Below are 27,965 nucleotides of genomic sequence, written 5' to 3' on the forward strand. Positions count from 1 at the left end.
AGGATTGTCAATTTCTTTCCAGGGGATTACTGAAAGCATGAGATTTTGCGGTCACAGGTTCAAATCATGCAGAAAATCTAATTGTATATCTTGGCTCAAACTTTATTATAATTTAGATACAAACAAACTTGCCTGCAGTGAAAGAAGCTTGTATCCAACGCTGAGAAGAATCTAAATCCAAGAGTACAAATAATGAGCTGTAGGACGTTTGATTAGTTTAGCTTGTAGGAAAGCATTAGGAAGCACAGTTGAGTTACAGTATGTAAGAGAAATGGGGACAGCTCATACAATCAAACAGGAAACTATATTGCAACCACTTTATGTTTTGTTTTGGCATGACATTATGATTGCAATCAGTGGCAAGACAAATGTGGACATCACGGCGTTATGCTTGTAAAGATTAGGCAAAGTGGTCAGTGCACTTTAGCAGCGAGGGATGAGCCACACCCACGTGCAGTGCTGCAGTCACAGTTTACAAGGAATCATGCAGCAACTACTGCTCCTGTGCTCCTGTGTGTTTGCCAAATACAGCATGTACAGTATTACATATTTATACTGTGGAGTCCAAATTACCTATATTTAGACAATTTAGCAGCGAAAGCAGGCTAAGACCTGTTCACTGACAAATATTTGAGAAAGGAGGACCTCACGTGTGTACTGCTGTTTTTTTTTTAATGCGTATGAGGTGGGGAACAAGATCACACATACATCATGCAGTCAACTAAAGTCATGTAAAGCTGACTGCACACAGTGACGCCATGAACTAACACTTTATCAGTGGTGTGTACTTGACACACGCCATGATGGCTTTAGCCTTGACACTCTCCTCCGTCTTTAATCCATCCCACTGTCCTAAGATCCGCTTCCTGGCAATATCCTGGAACATCAGTCTACATAGGCTGAAGCAGCAGACTGCATCAAAGGAGAGAGGTTCTATAGTAGATTTTCCTCTCAAACCTGTTAATAGCTTACATCAGTGGTTCCCAAAGTTGCGTATCCCTTCATACATTTGAAGCCACGTACCGCCTACTCCTGCACACTTAAAAACAAAAACCTTTTTATCTGAATTAACTTGGAATAGTAAACATAATTAATTGTTTAATTATTTTTATAGTAATTCTGGGTCAAAACTTTATAGTTTCATATTTTGATCAAGTTTCACATGAGCACAGATAAATAGATAAGTAATCATTCTACATATCTTTTATTCCGGTCTGATGTTGGCCTCCTGAATGGGTTGAATTTGAGCTTCCCTTTTTTTGTCCACCCACAATGGCTATGGTTTAAGTCTGCATATTAATTTAATACCAAATTGAAGGGGAAAGTCTAACAGTCACGATAAAGCATAATCAGATGTACAAAAATACATACAACCAACCAGAAAGCCTCATTTTTGGGGGAATCCCCACTCACAGTGACAGGTTTTCACTGCTGTGCCGTGCGGGGATTGGAACACCAATATAAAAGCAATCTTCAACACTACACACAGTTAATGCACAAAATAATCATCAAACTTACTTATTTGTTCAAATGATGCACACGGAACAATGAACAGCTTCTCCTGTCTGCTGCGTTCCTCTTGTGAGTATCGTATTTTCACAGCCATAAGGCGCACTTAAAAGTCTTACATTTTTTCCAAAATGGACGGTGCGCCTCATAATGCGGCGCGCCTTATGTGTTTTGTTGTTTTGTGACTTGGATGAGCGTTCCGCTTGACTGAGCATTTCCTGCTTGTATAGAGGAAAGGCGGACGTGACTGAAGACTGAGGACGCTAAAGGCACGCCCCCAGTAGGTATATAGTGCCGGTATGTGCATTGTGCAAAACAACATCGGTTTGGCTAAGGACCCCCGAAAATGGCACCTACGAAGAGACAAGCTTACGAAGCACAGTTTAAACTACAAACTACCAGTTATGCGGAGGAACATGGGAATCGAGCAGTCGCGAAAGAATTCAAGATGGACGAGGAGAAAATGAGAGAGTGGCTGAGTGAGGTGTACGTAAAGAGACCGGATAGTTTTTTCCACGTGTCACCGTCCCTGTTGATCTGTGACTCCTTGCGCACCCATCTCATAGCCGCTGTGAAAAACCAAGTGCAGCAAATGCACTCGGAGCTTGGCATCATTCTTTGAGGCTTGACGAAGGAACTCCAACCGCTGGACATCGGTGTAAACAGGGTGTTCAAAGTGAAGTTGCGAGCGGTGTGGGAGCGATGGATGACAGATGGCGAACGCAGCCCTGGACGAGTTACGCCACAATTTGTGACTGGATTGTGGATGCTCGGGCAAATGTGTCTGCTTGCACTGTTGTTCGAGCTTTCGCAGAAGCTGGCATCATTTCTCAGGAGCCGCATGGCAGCAAGGCTGACTCTGACAATGACGAGAGGGAACCTGGCGTGTTTGATGGAGAACTTGCCCAGCTGTTCATTTTAGATACAGGAGATGAGGACTTTGATGGATTTGTGGATGAGGATTGATCAAAAAATAGCACGATTACATTGTTAAATACTTCAATAAAGTACAACCGAACTCAGTTTTGCTCCCGCTGCCTTTTTAAAAACATACGCTAGCATGCATGCTAGCGTATGTTTTAAGCTAGTGTATGTTTTACCATGCCTGCGCCCAATAATACGGTGCGCCTTATGTATGTGTTAAATACAGATATAGGGAATACATAGGTAGAAGGATGCTGAGTTTTGAACTGCCAGGCAGGAGGCCTAGAGGAAGACCAAAGAGGAGGTTTATGGATGTAGTGGAAGAGGACATGAAGGTAGGTGGTGTGAGAGAAGAGGATGCAGAAGACAGGGTTAGATGGAGGCAATTGATTCACTGTGTTGACCCCTGAAGGGAAAAGCTGAAAGGAAAAGAAGAAGAAGACAGAAATAGCACCCAGAACTGAGACTGCGCCTTTTAATACGGTGCGCCTTGTGGTTGCAAAAATACGTTATTAGGTGCTAATTGTTTTTCATTTTTATTCATGGTTAAACCCCCGGTCACAATTACTGTACCCCTGGAGGTACGCGTACCCCACTTTGGGAACGTAGGGCTTACGTCTATGGAATGCCTTTTGCAAACATAAATAGCAAGAATACAAAATCGTCTGATTAAAGTCATTTTAGTAGCAACGATCAGCAATGAATAAACTAATAAACTAGTAGGGCGTTGACATTCATTCCAAATTAGCATCAACACCAACTTATACACTCCTGAGATACACTCTCTTGTATATGTTTGAATTTTATCATTAATATTATATTATTTACTGAAAAATAAGGACAGAACATAAAAAATACCTTATCAATCAATGTTTCCAAAACCGGAAAGAAACTGGACTCCACTCCAAAAAGTCTTGTGGAAATCTCTCATATTATTAGTTTTTACATAATCCCACTAACTAACGAACTAACATTTGGCGTTACATGTCACCTTACTATTTTTCATTAGCATTTTGGGCTCAGAGTACGGCAAAGCGGCATGTGCACACAGGTGAGTGTAAAAAATGAAAGCGTCCCGCCTTCTTTGTCCACTAAACACTTGAGCGGCTTTGGCGGTAACAAGACAGCAGCTGTGTTTAAAAGTGCTTTGGACGACTTGTTGTTAGCACCTCTATTTAGTTCCAGGACTTGAACAAGGAGCATCAGCAGGTAGGTGAGCGGTTTGGCTGCACGGTTTGGCTGCTGATGAAGACTGCAGAGTGTGTGTTCCGAGAAGGCACAAGCAGTTTCCAACATTAGCCTGACGAGGAATACTATGGAGAATAGAGGATATGGAAACTATCGGCAGATTTAGATAGGCAGTTGAAACACAAACTCAAGTCATTTTCTTCATTTTCTGTTGCAAATGATGAGAGAGCTAACATTCAAGACGTTGCTCGACATATTTATTTGTGGAGTTGATGAGACATTGACCATCACTGAATTCTTGCTGTAGAAGTAGTTAAAAAATGTTTAATTTAATGTAAGTCAACACCTTCACTACAAAAGAGTTTGGTTTTGTGGAATCCTACTGTTTGAGCAATGCCATCAGTTTTCAAGTGCAATATAGATATAAATTTCTGTTAAGTAGGATTCCTTACTTATAAATGGAATATTTTCATAGTTAGAGCATAGAAAACCTGTTTATGACCTTCTAAATAAGGTTTTTAACATTATTAGAGTCCGACAAACATGAACTAGTCACCTTTACTTTCATATTACCCAATATAGTATACATAATAAGAGTAAATAAGCCATTTAAATAAACTCATGCTCATGTGTGTTACTATAAATGTGTTCCCCTCTGCGGAGCTGAGTGGGAAGCTGACAGGAGTTGGAGGTTTAGCTTGCCGTGTATTACTGCAGCAACAGTAACACGTGTTTTTATTCCGGATTATTGTACCTGTTGTGAGATAGTTCAAACGTGCAATAAAAACCTGTTGTTCCGGCGAACAAGTCTGTCCTTTGTGTCTCAGCGGACGTGAGTGGACGGCAACACCTAGTAACCTGTGTCTTTGAATGCATCTTATATATGTTTATTAGTTCATTTAGCCATTTTTGTGCTCAAAAATGTTTAATATAAGGAAAAAATATTTAAAATCTGTTTCAATATGCATACAAAACCATGACAGAGTGAAGCCGCGAAATTTGAACTGCATGTGGCGAAGGATGACTACTGTACTACACTTTTTAGTTCCAAATACTGTTGACTGTTTTTTTTTCATGTGTTTGTCTTATGCTTCAGAAATCTAATATTGCTCATTATGTTTGTAAAAGGATATTTCATTAAATATGAATATCATATGTTATGATATATGATATGTTAGGACTGTACTAGTCCGGCCCACTTGTCATCAAATTAGGCTGTATGTGGCCCCTGAACTAAAATTAGTTTGACACCCCTGCTCTAGAGGATAGTGGTGAGTATATGATAGATTTTTATTGTAAATGTTGTCAATCTTGTGATGATGTATAGCTCGGTAATATGTGACCTCACCGTTCAGACTACAGTAGCTTGGATACATATCGCATTTATATCTACATATGAGTGAGACCTGAGTCGTATTTGAAAAAATCTTAATTGTACTGTTCACACCGACATGAAAAAATCTGATACAGGTTACATGTGAGCAAAAATCTGAATTCACCTGCATTGTGAATGTAGCCTTTGCAAACTGGATGTGGATCTGTGCTTTTTTTTCCAATTACCAAGTGGAATGTCATTTGATGTATTTTTTAACCTCATATTCTGCCACTAATTACTGTCTAATGCACTTAAAGTAGCAGTCAGAGCTGCTCACATGACAAATGTTAACACTGTGGGCGGGGTCTCACAATGTTGGTTTGTTATGAGAGTGTCTTTTGTGTAATCCTGCAAATGAATAGAGTGGATGCTGGTTGACTTCCAAGTTGTTCTACTTTCAAAACATAGGAAATTATGTACAGTGGAACCTCAGTTAGCGTCATTAATCTGTTCCAGAGGGCCAGACTCTAACCGAAATGTATTGTAACCAATCAATCGCTACATCGCTCCCTCACTCTATTGCGATTTTTAAAAATGTATTAATTAATTAATGATCCCTATTTGTGGCTGAGTACGGCCTATTATTATTCAAAAAATACTGAAACACAAGCAACATGAAGTATTCTGGTCACGCGACATCAGTAATGTTGCACTGATGAGACATTACATTATATTACTTCACATTACCTCAGCATCACACTGCATGGAGCCAGCCGTAGCATGTCCAACATGACATAGTGAAAACAAGTTCCATTCCGTGAGGCAGTGGTAAGTTTTGGCTTCTTACTTTGTGCTTCTTCCCCACTCTGTTTGAAACCCTTTCTTAAGTTCAAAATAAATATATTGGAGGTTAACTAGTTAGCTCGGGAGCATGCTATGCTTAAAGTGGCAGCTGTCTCTTGTGTCCCTGCAGGGATCCCATTGCCTGCCCAAGAGTTGCACAATGTGGTGTTAATAAAGAATAATAGGGGTACTATAAGTAAGGGTACTATGTGGCTGTTATTTCATGTCTACAGTGCTCTAATAATGGCAATAACTGTATTTATAAAGTCATACACATAAAAAATACAAGTCAGAAATAGGTTTTCTATGCTCTACCTACAAAAATATTCAATGTATTATATTGAATCCTACTTTGCAAAAATTCACTTATGGCAGTCTGGTCTGGACTGCAATGCAAATCCAATTAATCTGTTCCAGACACCCAAAAATATTAACACAAAACACTTTTTTAAGAGGTTTACAATTACAGATTTACATACAAAACAATTAAAAATGCATATAAATAAATATACATGAGGAATGAAAGGTATAAATGAAAATTTAACATTGATTGAAGACTTGATTGTTGACAGAGATGGTGATGACAAGTAGTGAGGGAGGAGAAGCGAGATCCGCACAGATGACACCTTTGTGTTATTTGATTTTTATTTATTAGTGTATTTCGCCTTATTTATCAAAATGCTGGCAATTGGAGCTTTCTTTGCCTTGACTTGTCACGTAACTGTGTAAGTTAGCAAAGAACTACAGAGTGAACCGCTGATGACATCATAGACGGGTGACGGAGCTGGGGGACCATGACCCCCGGTTTTGGTTTCCATTTTGTTAGCATGCAAATACAGTACGAACACAGTTGGACTCATGCAGTGTATTAATGACATGTACGGTAACCGGGAAATGTACATGAACCGTGGTGTACGCTAACCAAGGTTCCACTGTTTGAATGAATTTATGCTTATCATTGCATTTTTCCTCTTGCCCATCCCTGGTCCAAAAAAAGGCAAAAAACACTTGTGGAGTTAAAGGAAAACTGCATTTTTTGTAGGAATTTTGGTCCCATCATCCACAATCCTTATGTGAGACTTGTACTTTTCTGTACGTTCTAAAGAGTTAAAAACAGCTAAGAATGCACATAATGGGATGTAACTATCCTGCCGATAAAGCCTGTGACCTGCATATTAACCAAGCTACAGCAACATTGCTATTATTATTGTTATCAACATTGTTACGCCAAAGAACTACTTTATTGGCGTAGTGACATCTTGTTACACCACACTGGCTAACTCTAGCCGGCTAGCGACTAGCTTCACCACACACTTGCCCACTGCGCTTCAGCGCCGCGCTCACAATGCGTCAGGCCACTACCAAAAGGCAACGCTACATATTGTAGCTGAGGGCACTGCTGCTGTGTTTTTGTTTTTAGTTCGGAAAAGTTCATGCTAGGTGTAGCGTTCATTTCTATGTGTGAAATCAATGCGCCCAGGAGGGTAGTTCCTGGAATGCTTAAAAGTATGGCAAAATACTGATATCATGAATGTGCCTGTTGCTACATGGTAACAGCATGTATATAAAACAATAAAACGTTGGGGTTTTTTGGAGGTATTTTAATAGCGGCCTTTCTAGGTGGAAGAGGTATGTCCCATTAAATGCATTAATGAGCTGCCTCTTTTTATCTGTTTTTATATGTTTACAACACACAGAAAAGAGAAAGACGTGTGTTCATGTCTCACACAAGGATTGTGGCTGATGGGCAAAATTCCAAAAAGTTTTCCTTTAACCTTTTAGCTGCTCACCGAGCTAAAGTCTCGCAAGGTGTGCTGAAGAACCCTATAACAATGGACAGTACACTAAAATGATCAGCGTAAGTGTCAACTTGTGGTGAGTAGGGTTCAGGGCTACTGATGCTAACAACAACACACCACATCCAACTGTAGTCCTATTTTCTCTTTTTGGAAATGTTGAATGGCTGAGAGTCTGCATGTGTCTCATGTGTGGATCAATACTGAGTATCACTTAACAGAATATGGAGGGGATAGGGTTCCCTGGAGGAATTATTGCCAGGAAGAACTCTACAAAGTCTTATCATTAGCCTCTGCATCACAACACAACAGGTTAGAACTTTTACTGGTCAGATGAGACACAACAATTGAGATGAAATAAATAAACTTACAAACATACAAAGTATGTAGCATACAAGTGGAGTTTGTATTTATGTTGTGTTTCTGCAAACAGGAGCTGGTCGCAGGCTGAGAGGACCAGAACTCCCCTCAGAGGACCATTCAGTGAGTCTTCACTTTTGCACATAAAGAGTCAGACATGTTTGTTTGGAAGGCCTCAGGCACACATTACTAATCAAAATAATTATCCTTCATGATTCCTAAAAATGACTGGAGATGTCTATCAGTCATGACCATGAACTGATGAAGCTTGTTCGGATGAGAGGCAAAACGTCTTCTCAGACAACCTTGCGATCGATTCAGTGCCATGAGAATCCTTTATAGCAGTGGTTCTCAATTATTTTCTGTCATGGGGTACAGAAATGTTTTCACGCCCCGCCCCCCAATTTGAAAAAGCTATTGAGAAACTGATAATATCTATCTATTTATCTGGACTGTATAGACTGAACATGAAACTGAAAACAGCAAAATGCAACAAAATGGAGAGCAGTGACGCATACAAGCATAATCAAGAGTCAAATTGTACGATAAATTCATGTTGACAGGTCTGCACTAATACCGAAAGTCTCCTCTGCCTCTCACGCACCCCCCGACAACTCACTGTGCCCCCCAGGGGGACCCACCCCACTATTTGAGAGGTACTGCTTTACAGCAATGTGAGCATTGACTGTATGAAAATTAACCATTCAGGGTGAATGACAGATTTTAGGAAGACACAATGTACTCCACAACTGTGGAGTACATTGTTAACTAGTCCTGGAAAAACACCAATAATGTGCCAAAAGACAAAGAAAAGTCACAGCTGTGGTTGGCTCAGGAAAGTGTCATGATCACACATTTTGTCATCCGGATCTTGTAAATCCACGAGAGTGAAAAAACATTTAAAGACCAACTGCACTGCCTACCTCCTGTCTATGTAGGCATGTGACGAGCCAGCTCATTTCACTGAGGGAGAGAGACCGCGCCCTCAAGGATCGTCCCCAGTTGAAGAACATCCAGAAACTGAGAAATACAGCGACAGTGACAAGGAGGTAAAGAGCATTATAATATGCAGCTGGAAAGTGGCCAGCAGCTCACATAAATTACTGACAATTGGTCATTTTCCAAGAGGACTCAAGCTCAACAACTCATTTGAGTAAATGTATGTAACCCATGTGGCTAAGCATAGAATGTAGCATAACATGTGTTGTTGACAAGTAGTATTTTTGTTTCAGTGTGAGCATGAGCCACACCACAAGAGAGGTAGAGGAAAGAAGGCTAAAAAGTCTGGCTTTGGGTGCGGATTTGACCGGCGCTCAACGCCAAAGATGAGCAAACTGAAGGTGAGACATTTCTTATTTTTCCTTCTGTTTGCTAAAGTGCATCATTTGAGGGATACTGTTAAACAGCTAATGTTTAATGACTATATGTTGGTGTTTGGACAGGAAGCGTATAGCCCAGAGTCGGGAGTGATAGTGAAAACAGCTAAAGATGGTTGTGCGGAGGGTCTTGTCTACGGTGGAGGAGGGAAAGAGGGAATCTTTATCAAAGAAGTAGTACCAGAGTCACCGGCCTCTAAAAGTCTACAATTGAAAGAAGGTATGGCACTAGCTTCCTAACATTATCAATAGGGTTGGGCATCGAGCATCCATTGGAACCGAAACCAAAATTCCGATGCTCCTGGAATCGTTCATTTTTTTTAATTTTCATTCCTACTTTCGGTTATCGACCAGCCCAAATAACGCCAATGAAGAAGAAGCCGGCGAACACCAATGAAGAAGGAGCGTTTGTGTTCATCCATTTCAACCAAAACCAGTGTGCCACAGCGCTCAAAAGTTTGGCTGAAATTCTGCAAAAAATGAACGGTTGGCGCAGTGCAACATTTGCAATGGCATCATATCATGCAAAGGAGTGTGCATCACGAACACAATTAAACAGCTCCAGATTCGCGGTGTACAGAGTGCTCTGTTTGTGATGCGCTACGCCGGACTTCTTCCAACCAGTCAAGTAAGTAAAATAATAAATGACGTCAATCTTATGCCAACATTGAAGCAGCAAACAAATTGTACTTTATACTGCGGCCAACTCCGATATCCAGCTAACGTAAGGTTGTGTACTTTTTCATAGACAAACACCCTGATGTTAACTCTAGCTTTAGCCAGGAGGTTGACCAGACCCCACAGGAAGTGTTACTCCATTCACTGTACTTGATATTGTGCACGTAGGTTAGTAGGAGCTCAGTAACATGGTGAAGTTACACTTTGTCTATTCTGCATCATGCGACACTCATGGGACAATTACACATATCCTGTTGTTTATGTGTAATTGTTTTTTCATGAGGTTTTCAAAAATAAAAATAATTTGTGAACTCGTACTCCTATGTAAAGAGACTTCAAAACATTTATGTTCAAGTTCAATGGTTTGATATTTATATATTGGTTGAAAATATAAAGTAATATAAAGTAATTCATAAAAACGTCATATAATAAAAAAAAAAATCACTCAAGCTTAAAGGAGACAGTCAGAGATTTCATCTAAGAACTTTGGTTAGTGCCCTCATTTAAACCATGCAAACTTTTATGACCCTACCTCTGAAAAGAATCGGAATCGAGAATCGTTAGTAACTAGGGGTGGGAACCTCTGGGTTCCTCACGATATGATCGCGATACAAGGCTCACAATAATGATTATCTCACGATATGGCGATACAGCAATTATCGATATATTGGTCAGGAAATCAATCTACGATAATCTGCGAAACTACTATTAAAAAGAAAAACAGATATTTTAAAATGAGAAAAAAACATGTTTATTTGGCACCATCACTTTAACACTCCTCGTTTTAACAGTGAGAATATTTTAGTGCAGCATTTCTGGAAACAAATGTCTTCTTAAGACACTTTTATTGCAATATTCCTGTCAACAAATGAGTCTCTTTCTAACACAGTCACTATTTATACTATTACAGCATTTCAGTAACAAACCTATAGCTTATTTTATAAACAGTGACACCATTTCTGTGTAACACTGCTATAAGTGCAAATTTACTGCAACCTACCTCTAACAAAATTTGATAAACAAGCTTTGGTGAAATGTTTTGGTATTTCGTAGTCTGGCTCCAAAGTGCGCATCATAAAGCGAAACCCATCATTCTCGACAACACTGTACGGTCACAGATCCTTGCAAATATACACAGATATGCCGTGAGTGATCGACTTTGACCTGGGGGAGTTGAAAGGAAGTTTTGCTTGAAGTAGAGCCCCCACGGTGGTCTGGCCAGGCCCAGGAGGCAGGCTAACAGCCACGGGTTTTTGGCTTACTAGCTCTGGGTGATGGTGCTGCAAGTGGCTGTGTATATTTGTTGTGTTTCCAGTATACTTAACTTTTGTGAAACAGTTCTTGCATATAGCAAAGTCCTTCTCCAGCTTTGTTCCACCATCAGTACTGTAAAACCCGAAATGCATCCACACTTTTGACTTGTAGGCTGCCGGTGCATCTTTCAACTTCTGTTTTTCGCTCGTGTCCGCCATGTTTACTTCGCTTGCCGACTTCCGCCGACTTTCCCGCCGCTCCCTCGAGGCTGGCCCCTAGCACACCGCCAAGGACTTGTGCAAAAGGAACTAATAATGAGTGAGGCAGTTTATAGCGAACGTATGTAAATCAACATTATTGATACACGGTGGTCTAGTGGTTAGCATGTTGGCCAACACAGTAACAGTCTGGAGATCGGGAAGACCTGGGTTCGATTCTCCCTTAGGAGAGTTGCAGAGTTTGCATGTTCTCCCTGTGCGTGGGTTTTCTCCGGGTATTCCGGTTTCCTCCCACATCCAAAAACATGCATGTTAGGTTAATTGGCGACTCTAAATTGTTCATAGGTGTGAATGTGAGTGTGAATGGTTGTTTGTCTCTATGTTCCCTGCGATTGGCTGGCGACCAGTCTAAGGTGTACCCCGCCTGTCACCCAAAGTCAGCTGGGATAGGCTCCAGCATGCCCCCGCGACCCTAAAGAGGAGAAGCGGTATAGGAAATGGATGGATGGCAGGCACATATCAATAATTGATCGGGAGATAAAATATTGCGATATATTGCGATAGCGAGATATTGTCACACTCCTGTTAGTAACCAGAATTGAAACAAGGAATCGGAATCGGAAATGGAATCGCTGAAACGATGCCCAACCCTAATTATCAATCTGGTTGAAAACATATGCTGTATATATTTTTATATACATTCAAACACACAATGTTTGCAATGGTGCTTTTGTCTTCACGTCCCAAACAAATATAATTGTTATCTTTTCCACGGCATTCTAAAATGTTTCACCTTGTACCCTGTCTCTATATGCAGGTGATCAGATTCTCAGTGCCACCGTGTATTTTGACAATGTGTCATATCAGGATGCCATTCAGATTATGGAGCATGCTCAAGCTTACAAAATGAAGCTCTGCCTAAAACGCAAACCAGACATCACAGAGACTGAGCCCATCGCTGAATGTGACATCATCCCTGTAACTATTTTTAAGTATATCTACACACTTTGTGATGTCTTTTCCTGGGGAAAATGTAACATTTCACATTTCTATTCCTAATCAGGAAGATGAAACCTTCACACCAGAGATGAGAGAGCATGGGAAAACCAAGAGGCGAGGTGATGCTCGCATTTCTTGGCCAAAGTTTCCTTCCTTAGGGAGAGGACGAAAATCACGGTTTGCAAGGTCTCACAGTTCCTCAGAAGCTGACGAGCAGAGAAAGTTGGAGCTGAGTCCCACAACAAGTGACACAGAGTCCCCTATAAAATCTCAGGATGCCCTCAAAGGCAAGAAACGGCATAAGATGAAGCTTCCAACTCTGACAAAGAGAGGCCGCATTAGTTCATCAGAAGAGCAGGACACAGATGCACCAACAACCGTGACCGAAATTCACCAGACACAAGAAGCTGTGGAACTTGTCTCACCTGAGAGCCTTCAAAGCCCCTTGGAAGGAAGGCCTGAAGTCCATGGGACAGAAGAGTTGACTCTGTTAGAAGATTCTGACTCAAGATTGTCTAAACCACAAACTATTCAACACAAGGTGGAGCTCATCAGTATTGACAGCACTTTGAAAACAACAGATGTAACTGGAGCTCTGGCAGGCCAAAAAAGCCCCTCTGTACCCCTGTCTCCAGATGGTAAGAAGAAAAAGAAAGAAAGGTCAGAATTTAAAATGACAATGTTAGGAAAGGACAAATTACACAAGAAGGAGGCAAAAGCAAAATCACCCAAAAGGCTAAAAACACTTGGTGCAAGTTTAGAAATACCAGATCAAGCCATTGTTATGGAGGATTTGCCAGATCAAATGACCAATACTCAAATAATTACCAGTGAGAGTATCAAAGAAACATCCCCACTCAAAGGCAAAGAAAAAACAAAAAAAAGAACAGGCCTTCCTAAGCGTGAAGACATTGAAATTCCTGGTATGGAAGCCGTGTCTATAAAGACCAAAGTCAAAGGACGCCATGAAAAAGCACCAGAAACAGTCCAACTATCAATTGACGTTGACAGAGTGAAAGAAGCTGTTTCAAAGTTGCCTGGATATAAACTGCCAAAGGTTGATATGTGTGGAGTACGTATCCCTGAAGAAATCACTGTCATAGATGCAAATGCACAAAGAATATCAGTAAAAACACCAACGAAAGTTATTGACAGCAAAACAAAACAGGAGGCACCCATCAGTAAGTTGGAAGTAACTGCCTCTGCAGAAACTTCATACAAACAATCAAAGACCAAACCGGATGATTTAACAAGAGAAGAAGAACTTCTAAGTGTGACCAAGATGGACCAAAGTGATACACTGATAAATATCAACTTCGAAAAACAAGCAACCCAAGAATCTGAACCTGCAACTGCACTCGGCTCAAAAGAGTCTGATACGAAATCAAAGACTGCAAAGATAGTATTGCCAAGCATTGGGTTTTCAAAGTCAGACTTTAGAATCCCTGACATTGGTATGTATTTGCCAAAAACACATATTTCTGGGCAAAATGGTGACGAGGTTAAAGGAGAAAGAACTATATTCCTACAAGAAAAGGCATTGAAAACGGAAGTAAGTGAAGACAGCATACTGAGTGGAGGGATCACAGCAAATGCCAAAATGCAAGGAGCTGAAACATCTGCTGTGGGAGTTATGGGTGAACTTGGAGGTACTGGTGAGGGAATTGAATACATTGATTCTGTTGATTCACCAGTCGAGATGGACCTTGAAGGAAAAGGAAGTCCATTTAAAATGCTCAAATTTGAAATATCCTTGCCAAAATTAAGAGGCCCTGAAATTGATTTAGGCTTGTCAAAGACAGGAGTCAAATCACCTGATGCAAAATCAGCACAAACAAATATTCCAGAAGAGAAACCCTTAGCTGATATTGCACGGTTGCCCACAGACACTGAACAGGAATTAAAAGGAAGAAAATTTAAAATGCCAAATCTTGATTTCACAGTGCCTGAAATCACTGGGCCACAAATCAATGTTTGCTTTTTCAAAAAAGATGTTGCTGTGAAAAGTACGGGACCTGAATCTGTAGATTTAAGTCTTGAAAAAGCACATGCCTCACAACTGCAAGACAAAAAACCTGAAATGTTACCTACTCATTTTGGTGTTGAACAACAAGACAAAAGTGAGATTTCAACATTGGATGTAAAAGGACCTGATATTAATTCAGAGTTAGCTAAGGAAGGCAGAGATGCCACGATCACAGAGCACAAGCTTATCGTCAAACTCCCTGAAATAGACACTGAATATCCTGATTTAAACATGGCTGAAAAAAGCAAAGAATCTCCATCCAAATTTAAGAAGCCTACATTCAAATTACCCACATTTAGTGCAACTACCAATGTCTCTATGAAAGTACCTGATCTGGGAAAAGACAACAAAAATGAGGAGGAAGAGGGTCGTACAGTTAACATTTCTTCACCAAACATTGATACTGAAGGACCTCTGATAGACAGGAACACTATAGACACTGAACATGATGAGAAAGGAAGCAAATTTAAAATGCCACATCTCAGTTTCTCTATGCCAAAGGTGAAAGGACATAAAACAGATTCAGGGTTGTCAAAAAAAGCTATGGGGATGACAATGCCAGATGCTAAAGTTGATGTCCAAATTGCAGAAACTCCAAAAATAGATGTTGATCTTGGAAAAGGGGCCCTTTTCCAAGGGGAAAAATTTGACACCACTGAGGCCAAAGTCAAGCCTAAAGTCAAACTTCCAACACCACCATCGACTGCTGTGGAAACTGAACCACCAGAGTGTGAAGCAAAAATTGACGGACAAGAAAGGAAGTTCAAAATGCCTAAGTTTGAAATCAAAATCCCCAAAATAAAAAGTCCACAAATTGAAACAAATATATCAAAGAAAGAACCAAATGATTTAAATCTAAAATCAAGTGTTGAGCTCAAACACTCAGATGTCCCTGAAGCCAAGCTTGCAAAAGTGAACATCGACATTTCAGAGGAGAAAGTAAAAGTTGAAGAACCTCAGCTAGAGACTGAACCTTTGTATACTGAAGTTGGAATTAAAGGACAAAGATGCAAATTCAAAATGACTACATTTGAAGTCTCAATGCCAAAAGTAACAGGACCGGAAAGTGATCTAAGTATATCAAAGAAAGACATGGCTCTCCAAGAAGTCCAAGCTGAACTAAAAAAGAGTTCAAAAGGTGATGGACACCTTCCTCAAGTTGAATTAAAACAATCTTCTTGGACAATGGAAACTGAAGCTCATGAGATTAAAGTTCAACCAGGTGATGTTGAAGGATTGCCATCCAAATTTAAACTGCCAACAGTGAAATTACCTAAATTCTCATTTGCAAAGCAAAGTAGCAAAGATTCTGATGTTGATGTTGGTCTCCCAGATGTTGATGTTTCTATTCCAGAAGAAAGTTTGGAGCTCACTCAACCACAAGTGGAGTTTCACCCACCAGAAGTTGATGTGAATATAGATGACCGGGAGAGCAAGTTTAAAATGCCAAAGTTTGCCATCTCCATGCCAAAAGTAAAAGGGCCTGACATTGATATAAGTTTATCAAAGAAAGATGGACAGATCACACTCCCAGAAGCTGAAGTTGAACTCAGTGATGTTGAAATGAAACTACCATCAGCTGAAGTGGAAATTGAGGCTCCGAAAATCAAAGTTAAACCAGCGGACGTTGAAGGATCTCCATCCAAATTTAAACTGCCAACAGTGAAATTACCAAAATTCTCATTTGTAAAGCAAAGTAGCAAAGATTCTGATGTTGATGTTGGTCTCCCAGATGTTGACGTTTCTATTCCAGAAACAAGTTTGGAGATCACTCAACCACAGGTGGAGTTTCACCCAGCGGATGTTGATGTGAATATAGAGGACCAGGAGAGCAAGTTTAAAATGCCAAAGTTTGGCATCTCCATACCAAAAGTAAAAGGGCCTGACATTGATATAAGTTTATCAAAAAAACATGGAGAGATCACAGTCCCAGAAGCTGAAGTTGAACTCAGTGATGTTGAAATGAAACTACCATCAGCAAAAGTGGAAATTGAAGCTCGTAAAATAGAGGTTAAACCAGGTGATGTTGAAGAATCTCCATCCAAATTTAAACTGCCAACAGTGAAATTACCAAAATTCTCATTTGTAAAGCAAAGTAGCAAAGATTCTGATGTTGATGTTAGTCTCCCAGATGTTGACGCATCTATTCCAGAAGCAAGTTTGGAGATCACTCAACCACATGTGGAGTTTCACCCAGCAGATGTTGATGTGAATATAGGTGACCAGGAGAGCAAGTTTAAAATGCCAAAGTTTGGAATCTCCATGCCAAAAATAAAAGGACCTGACATGGATATAAGTTTATCAAAGAAAGATGGACAGATCACACTCCCAGAAGCTGAAGTTGAACTCGGTGATGTTGAAATGAAGTTACCATCAGCTAAAGTGGAAATTGAGGCTCCTAAGGTCGAAGTTAAACAGGCTGACGTTGAAGGATCTCCATCCAAATTTAAATTACCGACTTTGAAATTACCCAAATTCTCATTTGCAAAGCAAAGTAGCAAAGATTCTGAAGTTGATCTCGATCTTCCAGATGTTGATCTTTCTATTCCAAAAGGAAATTTGGAGGTCACTCAACCACACATGGAGTTTCACCCATCAGAATTTGATGTAAAAATAGAGGACCAGGAGAGCAAGCTTAAAATGCCAAAGTTTGGCATCTCCATACCAAAAGTAAAAGGGCCTGACATTGATATAAGTTTATCAAAGAAAGATGGAGAGATCACAGTCCCAGAAGCTGAAGTTGAACTCAGTGATGTTGAAATGAAACTACCATCAGCTAAAGTGGAAAGTGAGGCTGCTAAAATCGAGGTTAAACCAGGTGACATTGAAGGATCTCCATCCAAATTTAAACTCCCAACAGTGAAATTACCTAAATTCTCATTCGTAAAGCAAAGTAGCAAAGATTCTGATGTTGATGTTAGTCTCCCAGATGTTGACGCATCTATTCCAGAAGCAAGTTTGGAGATCACTCAACCACAGGTGGAGTTTCACCCAGCAGATGTTGATGTGAATATAGGTGACCAGGAGAGCAAGTTTAAAATGCCAAAGTTTGGAATCTCCATGCCAAAAATAAAAGGACCTGACATGGATATAAGTTTATCAAAGAAAGATGGACAGATCACACTCCCAAAAGCTGAAGTTGAACTCAGTGATGTTGAAATGAAACTACCATCCACTGAAGTGGAAACTGAGGCTCCTAAAGTCGAAGTTAAACAAGCTGACATTGAAGGATCTCCATCCAAATTTAAACTGCGAACAGTGAAATTACCAAAATTCTCATTTGTAAAGCAAAGTAGCAAAGATTCTGATGTTGATGTTGGTCTCCCAGATGTAGACGTTTCTATTCCAGAAGCAAGTTTGGAGATCACTCAACCACAGGTGGAGTTTCACTCACCAGATGTTGATGTGAATATAGGTGACCCAGAGAGCAAGTTTAAAATGCCAAAGTTTGGAATCTCCACGCCAAAAATAAAAGGGCCTGACATTGATATAAGTTTATCAAAGAAAGATGGACAAATCACACTCCCAGAAGCTGAAGTTGAACTCAGTGATGTTGAAATGAAGCTACCCTCAGCTGAAGTGGAAATTAAGGCTCCTAAAGTCGAAGTTAAACAAGCTGACGTTGAAGGATCTCCATCCAAATTTAAACTACCGACTTTGAAATTACCCAAATTCTCATTTGCAAAGCAAAGTAGCAAAGATTCTGAAGTTAATCTGGATCTTCCAGATGTTGATCTTTCTATTCCAAAAGGAAATTTGGAGGTCACTCAACCACACATGGAGTTTCACCCACCAGAATTTGATGTAAAAATAGAGGACCAGGAGAGCAAGTTTAAAATGCCAAAGTTTGGCATCTCCATACCAAAAGTAAAAGGGCCTGACATTGATATAAGTTTATCAAAGAAAGATGGAGAGTTCACAGTCCCAGAAGCTGAAGTTGAACTCGGTGATGTTGAAATGAAACTACCATCAGCTAAAGTGGAAATTGAGGCTCCTAAAATAGAGGTTAAACCAGGTGATGTTGAAGAATCTCAATCCAAATTTAAACTGCCAACAGTGAAATTACCAAAATTCTCATTTGTAAAGCAAAGTAGCAAAGATTCTGATGTTGATGTTGGTCTCCCAGATGTTGACGTTTCAATTCCAGAAGCAAGTTTGGAGATCACTCAACCAAAGGTGGAGTTTCACCCACCACAAGTTGATGTGAATATAGATGACAAGGAGAGCAAGTTTAAAATGCCAAAGTTTGGAATCTCCATGCCAAAAATAAAAGGGCCTGACATTGATATAAGTTTATCAAAGAAAGATGGACAGATCACACTCCCAAAAGCTGAAGTTGAACTCGGTGATGTTGAAATGAAGCTACCATCAGCTGAAGTGGAAATTGAGGCTCCTAAGGTTGAAGTTAAACAAGCTGACGTTGAAGGATCTCCATCCAAATTTAAACTACCGACTTTGAAATTACCCAAATTCTCATTTGCAAAGCAAAGTAGCAAAGATTCTGAAGTTGATCTCGATCTTCCAGATGTTGATCTTTCTATTCCAAAAGGAAATTTGGAGGTCACTCAACCAGACATGGAGTTTCACCCCCCAGAATTTGGTGTAAAAATAGAGGACCAGGAGAGCAAGTTTAAAATGCCAAAGTTTGGAATCTCCATGCCAAAAATAAAAGGGCCTGACATTGATATAAGCTTATCAAAGAAAGATGGACAGATCACAATCCCAGAAGCTGAAGTTGAACTCGGTGATGTTGAAATGAAACTACCATCAGCAAAAGTGGAAATTGAGGCTCCTAAAATTGAGGTTAAACCAGGTGATGTTGAAGGATCTCCATCCAAATTTAAACTGCCAACAATGAAATTACCAAAATTCTCATTTGTAAAGCAAAGTAGCAAAGATTCTGATGTTGATGTTGGTCTCCCAGATGTTGACGTTTCTATTCCAGAAGCAAGTTTGGAGATCACTCAACCACAGGTGGAGTTTCACCCAGCAGATGTTGATGTGAATATAGGTGACCAGGAGAGCAAGTTTAAAATGCCAAAGTTTGGAATCACCATGCCAAAAATAAAAGGGCCTGACATTGATATAAGTTTATCAAAGAAAGATGGACAGATCACACTCCCAGAAGCTGAAGTTGAACTCGGTGATGTTGAAATGAAGTTACCATCAGCTAAAGTGGAAATTGAGGCTCCTAAGGTCGAAGTTAAACAAGCTGATGTTGAAGGATCTCCATCCAAATTTAAACTACCGACTTTGAAATTACCCAAATTCTCATTTGTAAAGCAAAGTAGCAAAGATTCTGATGTTGATGTTAGTCTCCCAGATGTTGACGCTCCTATTCCAGAAGGAGGTTTGGAGATCACTCAACCACAGGACGAGTTTCACCCAGCAGATCTTAATGTGAATATAGGTGACCAGGAGAGCAAGTTTAAAATGCCAAAGTTTGGAATCTCCATGCCAAAAATAAAAGGGCCTGACATTGATATAAGTTTATCAAAGAAAGATGGACAGATCACACTCCCAGAAGCTGAGGTTGAACTCGGTGATGTTGAAATGAAACTACCATCAGCTGAAGTGGGAATTGAGGCTCCTAAAGTCGAAGTTAAACAAGCTGACGTTGAAGGATCTCCATCCAAATTTAAACTGCCAACAGTGAAAGTACCAAAATTCTCATTTGTAAAGCAAAGTAGCAAAGATTCTGATGTTGATGTTGGTCTCCCTGATGTTGACGTTTCTATTCCAGAAGCAAGTTTGGAGATCACTCAACCACAGGTGGAGTTTCACCCACCAGATGTTGATGTGAATCTAGGTGACCAGGAGAGCAAGTTTAAAATGCCAAAGTTTGGAATCACCATGCCAAAAATAAAAGGGCCTGACATTGATATAAGTTTATCAAAGAAAGATGGACAGATCACACTCCCAGAAGCTGAAGTTGAACTCTGTGATGTTGAAATGAAGTTACCATCAGCTGAAGTGGAAATTGAGGCTCCTAAAGTCGAAGTTAAACAAGCTGACGTTGAAGGATCTCCATCCAAATTTAAACTACCGACTTTGAAATTACCCAAATTCTCATTTGCAAAGCAAAGTAGCAAAGATTCTGAAGTTGATCTCGATCTTCCAAATGTTGATCTTTCTATTCCAAAAGGAAATTTGGAGGTCACTCAACCACACATGGAGTTTCACCCACCAGAATTTGGTGTAAAAATAGAGGACCAGGAGAGCAAGTTTAAAATGCCAAAGTTTGGAATCTCTATGCCAAAAATAAAAGGGCCTGACATTGATATAAGCTTATCAAAGAAAGATGGACAGATCACACTCCCAGAAGCTGAAGTTGAACTCTGTGATGTTGAAATGAAACTACCATCAGCAAAAGTGGAAATTGAGGCTCCTAAAATCGAGGTTAAACCAGGTGATGTTGAAGGATCTCCATCCAAATTTAAATTGCCAACTGTGAAAATACCAAAATTCTCATTTGTAAAGCAAAGTAGCAAAGATTCTGATGTTGAGGTTAGTCTCCCAGATGTTGACGTTCCTATTCCAGAAGGAAGTTTGGAGATCACTCAACCACAGGTGGAGTTTCACCCAGCAGATCTTAATGTGAATATAGGTGACCAGGAGAGCAAGTTTAAAATGCCAAAGTTTGGAATCTCCATGCCAAAAATAAAAGGGCCTGACATTGACATAACTTTATCAAAGAAAGATGGACAGATCACACTCCCAGAAGCTGAAGTTGAACTCGGTGATGTTGAAATGAAACTACCATCAGCTGAAGTGACAATTGAGTCTCCTAAAGTTGAAATTAAACAAGCTGACATTGAAGGATCTCCATCCAAATTTAAACTGCCAACAGTGAAATTACCAAAATTCTCATTTGTCAAGCAAAGTAGCAAAGATTCTGATGTTGATGTTGGTCTCCCTGAGGTTGACGTTTCTATTCCAGAAGCAAGTTTGGAGATCACTCAACCACAGGTGGAGTTTCACCCACCAGATGTTGATGTGAATATAGGTGACCAGGAGAGCAAGTTTAAAATGCCAAAGTTTGGAATCTCCATGCCAAAAATAAAAGGGCCTGACATTGATATAAGTTTATCAAAGAAAGATGGACAGATCACACTCCCAGAAGCTGAAGTTGAACTCTGTGATGTTGAAATGAAACTACCATCACCTGAAGTGGAAATTGAGGTTTCTAAAGTCGAAGTTAAACAAGCTGACGTTGAAGGATCTCCATCCAAATTTAAACTACCAACTTTGAAATTACCCAAATTCTCATTTGCAAAGCAAAGTAGCAAAGATTCTGAAGTTGATCTTGATCTTCCAGATGTTGATCTTTCTATTCCAAAAGCAAATTTGGAGGTCACTCAACCACACATGGAGTTTCACCCACCGGAATTTGATGTAAAAATAGAGGACCAGGAGAGCAAGTTTAAAATGCCAAAGTTTGGAATCTCCATGCCAAAAATAAAAGGGCCTGACATTGATATAAGCTTATCAAAGAAAGATGGACAGATCACAATCCCAGAAGCTGAAGTTGAACTCGGTGATGTTGAAATGAAACTACCATCAGCAAAAGTGGAAATTGAGGCTACTAAAGTCGAGGTTCAACCAGGTGATGTTGAAGGATCTCCATCCAAATTTAAACTGCCAACTGTGAAAATACCAAAATTCTCATTTGTAAAGCAAAGTAGCAAAGATTCTGATATTGATGTTGGTCGCCCAGATGTTGACGTTCCTATTCCAGAAGGAAGGTTGGAGATCACTCAACCAAAGGTGGAGTTTCACCCACCACAAGTTGATGTGAATATAGATGACAAGGAGAGCAAGTTTAAAATGCCAAAGTTCGGAATCTCTATCCCAAAAATAAAAGGGCCTGACATTGACATAAGTTTACCAAAGAAAGATGGACAAATCACAGTCCCGGAAGCTGACGTTGAACTTTGTGATGTTGAAATGAAACTACCATCAGCAGCAGTGGAAATTGAGGCTCCTAAAGTCGAGGTTAAGCAAGGTGACGTTGAAGGATCTCCATCCAAATTTAAACTACCAACTTTGAAATTACCCAAATTCTCATTTGCAAAGCAAAGTAGCAAAGATTCTGAAGTTGATCTCGATCTTCCAGATGTTGATCTTTCTATTCCAAAAGCAAATTTGGAGGTCACTCAACCACACATGGAGTTTCACCCACCGGAATTTGATGTAAAAATAGAGGACCAGGAGAGCAAGTTTAAAATGCCAAAGTTTGGAATCTCCATGCCAAAAATAAAAGGGCCTGACATTGATATAAGCTTATCAAAGAAAGATGGACAGATCACAATCCCAGAAGCTGAAGTTGAACTCGGTGATGTTGAAATGAAACTACCATCAGCAAAAGTGGAAATTGAGGCTACTAAAATCGAGGTTCAACCAGGTGATGTTGAAGGATCTCCATCCAAATTTAAACTGCCAACTGTGAAAATACCAAAATTCTCATTTGTAAAGCAAAGTAGCAAAGATTCTGATATTGATGTTGGTCGCCCAGATGTTGACGTTCCTATTCCAGAAGGAAGGTTGGAGATCACTCAACCAAAGGTGGAGTTTCACCCACCACAAGTTGATGTGAATATAGATGACAAGGAGAGCAAGTTTAAAATGCCAAAGTTCGGAATCTCTATCCCAAAAATAAAAGGGCCTGACATTGACATAAGTTTATCAAAGAAAGATGGACAAATCACAGTCCCGGAAGCTGACGTTGAACTTTGTGATGTTGAAATGAAACTACCATCAGCAGCAGTGGAAATTGAGGCTCCTAAAGTCGAGGTTAAGCAAGGTGACGTTGAAGGATCTCCATCCAAATTTAAACTGCCAACTGTGAAAATACCCAAATTCTCATTTGTAAAGCAAAGTAGCAAAGATTCTGATATTGATGTTGGTCTCCCAGATGTTGACGTTCCTATTCCAGAAGGAAGGTTGGAGATCACTCAACCAAAGGTGGAGTTTCACCCACCACAAGTTGATGTGAATATAGATGACAAGGAGAGCAAGTTTAAAATGCCAAAGTTCGGAATCTCTATCCCAAAAATAAAAGGGCCTGACATTGACATAAGTTTATCAAAGAAAGATGGACAGATCACAGTCCCGGAAGCTGACGTTGAACTTTGTGATGTTGAAATGAAACTACCATCAGCAGCAGTGGAAATTGAGGCTCCTAAAGTCGAGGTTAAGCAAGGTGACGTTGAAGGATCTCCATCCAAATTTAAATTACCGACTTTGAAATTACCCAAATTCTCATTTGCAAAGCAAAGTAGCAAAGATTCTGAAGTTGATCTTGATCTTCCAGATGTTGATCTTTCTATTCCAAAAGGAAATTTGGAGGGCACTCAACCACACATGGAGTTTCACCCACCAGAATTTGATGTAAAAATAGAGGACCAGGAGAGCAAGTTTAAAATGCCAAAGTTTGGCATCTCCATGCCAAAAATAAAAGGGCCTGACATTGATATAAGTTTATCAAAGAAAGATGGACAGATCACACTCCCAGAAGCTGAAGTTGAACTCGGTGATGTTGAAATGAAACTACCATCAGCTAAAGTGGAAATTGAGGCTCCTAAAATCGAGGTTAAACCAAGTGACATTGAAGGATCTCCATCAAAATTCAAACTACCAACACTGAAATTACCCAAATTAGGGGTGGCCTTACCACAAGTCAATGTTGGAGTACCTGGTGTGGACAAAGACATCAAGATGGATGGAGCAGATGTGAAATCAAAAGAATCTCAAATTTGAAGCTACAATTCCGGATCCTGCTACTGACCTTGACGTCCAAGCGAAAAAGTCTAGATTTTCATTCCCCAAATTCTCATTTGCAAAGCAAAGTAGCAAAGATTGTGAAGTTGATCTTGATCTTCCAGATGTTGATCTTTCTATTCCAAAAGGAAATTTGGAGGTCACTCAACCACACATGGAGTTTCATCCACCAGAAGTTGGTGTAAAAATAGAGGACCAGGAGAGTAAGTTTAAAATGCCAAAGTTTGGCATCTCCATACCAAAAGTAAAAGGGCCTGACATTGACATACGTTTATCAAAGAAAGATGGAGAGATCACAGTCCCAGAAGCTGAAGTTGATCTCGGTGATGTTGAAATGAAACTACCATCAGCTAAAGTGGAAATTGAGGCTCCTAAAATCGAGGTTAAACCGGGTGATGTTGATGGATCTCCATCCAAATTTAAATTGCCAACAATGAAATTACCCAAATTCTCATTTGCAAAGCAAAGTAGCAAAGATTCTGAAGTTGATCTTGATCTTCCAGATGTTGATGTTTCTATTCCAAAAGGAAATTTGGAGGCCACTCAACCACAAGTGGAGTTTCACCCACCAGAAGTTGATGTAAAAACAGAGGACCAGAAGAGCAAGTTTAAAATGCCAAAGTTTGGTATCTCCATACCAAAAGTAAAGGGGCCCGACATTGATATAAGCTTATCAAAAAAAGATGGAGAGATCACACTCCCAGAAGTTGAAGTTGAACTCACTGATGTTGAAATGAAACCACCATCAGCTCAAGTGGAAATTGAAACTCCTAAAATCAGTGTTCAATCAAGTGATGTTGAAGGTTCTCCATCAAAATTCAAACTACCAACACTGAAATTACCTAAATTTGGAGCTTCTAAAACAAAGGTCAGTGCTGAACTATCAGATGTGGACAAAAACATTGAAGTTGACGCAAAGCTCATGGCACCTGAGCAGGAAGCCATAGTGAATGTTACAAAGCCTACTATTGACACTCAAGGTCTATCTGTTGATGTGAAAGCTAAAGGAGGTGAACTTGAAGGCTCAGAAAGCAAATTTAAACTGCCAAAATTTGGCTTCTCGTTGCCTGAAGTTAAAGGACCTGAAATTGATTTGAGCTTACCAAAGAAAGATGCAGAAGTCTCCATACCAGAAGTTGATGTTTCTATACCAGAAGGAAATTTGGAGGTCGTTCTACCTCAAACGGAGCTCCAACAAGCTGAAGTGAATGATGGGTTACATAGTCAGGAGAAGAAGTTTAAAGTGCCAAAATTTGGCATTTCCTTGCCAAAAATGAAAGGGACTACCACTGAAATAGGCTCACCAGAAAAAGATGTAGATATATCATTTGCAGAACCAGAAGTGAACCTCACAGAAATTAAACAACCACGAGTTAAAGTTGAAATTGTATCTCCTAAGGTTGAAGCTCAAACAAGTCATGTTGAAGGCTCACCATCAAAATTTAAATTCCCATCTTTCAAATTACCTTCATTTGGAGGCTCGCCATCAAAGATTAGTGTTGAAGTACCTGATGTGAGCAAAGACTTTGAAATTGATGTCAAAAAGCTAGATAAATCTGAAGATGAAGCTGCACTGGTTGTTACAACACCCAGCACTGATATTAAAGGCCTGTCTGTGGAAGTAAAAGCTACAAAAGGGGAACCTGAATTATCCAGAAGAAAGTCAGATGTTGATGCTGAGATCAAACTGCCTGACGCTGAGGTCAAAGAATCTGAATGTGCCATTTCACCACCAGATGCACCTAAAGTCGAGGTTGATGTCAAGCAAAGCTGGACATTTCCAAAGTTTTCATTTTCAAGGAGAGGTGGGCAAGCCTCAGGTGTTGATGTAAACATTGAAAGAGCCAAAGTTGATGTGGCATCAGGTGAGAAAAAAACAGAAAGTGTCACTTCTAAGTCGGACAAAGCAGTGGATACAAAAAGCGGTAAACCTAGCGATGATGTTTCAGTCACCACCAAGGGTCCAAGTGTTGACATCACATTGGATGCATTCAAATCCACAGTAACAGATTCTGAAAGTCCCAAGGCTGAGACTGATGATGTAGGCCAGAGCTCTCCAAATAAACTGTCAGCGTTTAAAATGCCAAAGCTGGCTTTTTCCAGGCCAAAACCAAAAGACGAATGTGTTTCCATTGACACAGATGATAAAGACAATCAACTAGAGATGAAAGCTGAACTGAATGGGGTCAGTAAATCACCACAAGCCACTCCAACACCACTTGGTGATATCCAAAAGAATTCTGAAATTGAATTTGATGTGGCAAAAACAGAAAAATGGGAAGAACATCTGCCCGCATCAAAGGAAATTCAAGAAAAAAATCAACTCAAAGGAAAGGAAGACAAAAACACCAAGCAACAAGCAACCAAAAGTCCTGAAAGGACAGGATGGTTTAAGTTTCCAACATTTGGGCTCTCCTCACCTTCGGAAACTGACATAACTCCCACAAAAGAAGACCCGAAGGATCAAAAGAGACACAAGGAAATGAGCCTCACCTGTTCTGTCCAGTCATCAGATGCCTTTGCTGATATTAGCTCAGCGATGACAAGTGAGCATGTTGACCTGTCCTCATCTTCTCCTACCAAGGTAACAGTCAAATATTCCGATCCCAAATTATCTCCTGACATCGGAGAGATGCACGGTAACCTCCTTACTTCTACCACACGATCCAAGCTGATCACAATTGAGCCAAACTTACCAGAGAAAATCACTATCCTGACATCTGAGGTCTCGTCTTCATCTGAGGAAACACTAAGACTGGCATCTGGAAAAATACACGTCCTTACGTCAAGTATACAAGCATCCCCGGAAGCACACCACACCAAGCTTCTGTCCACAGTCCAAACATCTGGGGAGGCCAGCCAAGCTTCTTTGTGGACTGTTGAGAGTTCTCAGAGTAGCAGAACAGTATCACAAAAACGAATAGTCCGTGAAACATCGCATGAAAGCAAAGAGACGGTTGTTTTTACTCAACAAATCACAAAAACGTTTGATCCTGCCGAGCTCTTCACTGACGAAACAGCTTCATCCATCCAGAGACTCAGAGATTCTGTTCACTCTGAGAAAATGAGATTTTTTGACAGCGCTGAGAAATGAAATACCTTCATGAGAAGTGCAAGTGTAGAGCTGCCTAGATAAACCTCATAGGTCACGCTTGAGAAGACTAAGACAGAACAGTTTGCATTTGTAGTGTGCTAAAAATGTGTCAATGTTTCATTGAGGACAGGTATCAACTTTAACTCTGGCTGCATGTTTTTGTCTAGAAAAAGATGGAGTAATGTAAGTAATGTTCAGAAAGAAAATGTGATGAGCTGTGTCTTAATATAAGCTGTGTATCTAATTGTCTTATGACAGTGCCTCCCCAAATATGCTTACATGTGATACAGAAAACGTCTAAACGTTTAGTTACCGCAGTTGTTGCTCTAACATTATGGGGTGTTAACCAATGGTGCATCATATCGAGAAATCAGACAAAATAGCAAAAATGAATGTTTATGATAATTTCACAAAGAAGACCATAGAGACTAAAATAGTCCAGTGTATGGCATCAAAAAATGTGTGTATGTCTGTGTATCCGCTGAGGTATTCTTGTTGCTGCAGTTCAATGGTAAAGGAAACAATAGTAAAGAAAACAGTTATGATGACAAAAAGTGTACTACTGTAACTATATTTTTTATTAATAGATTTGCTTAAAACCTAAT

The 27,965-nt window shown here is 40.0% G+C and overlaps 1 pseudogene; it reads left to right on the forward strand.

The window, feature by feature from the left end:
- The window catches only part of LOC129192175 (neuroblast differentiation-associated protein AHNAK-like), a 30,011-nt pseudogene extending 2,046 nt beyond the window's left edge, over positions 1–27,965 (forward strand).

This window comes from Dunckerocampus dactyliophorus, chromosome 13 (assembly GCF_027744805.1).
Source record: "Dunckerocampus dactyliophorus isolate RoL2022-P2 chromosome 13, RoL_Ddac_1.1, whole genome shotgun sequence".
Classification (NCBI taxonomy): Eukaryota; Metazoa; Chordata; class Actinopteri; order Syngnathiformes; family Syngnathidae; genus Dunckerocampus; species Dunckerocampus dactyliophorus.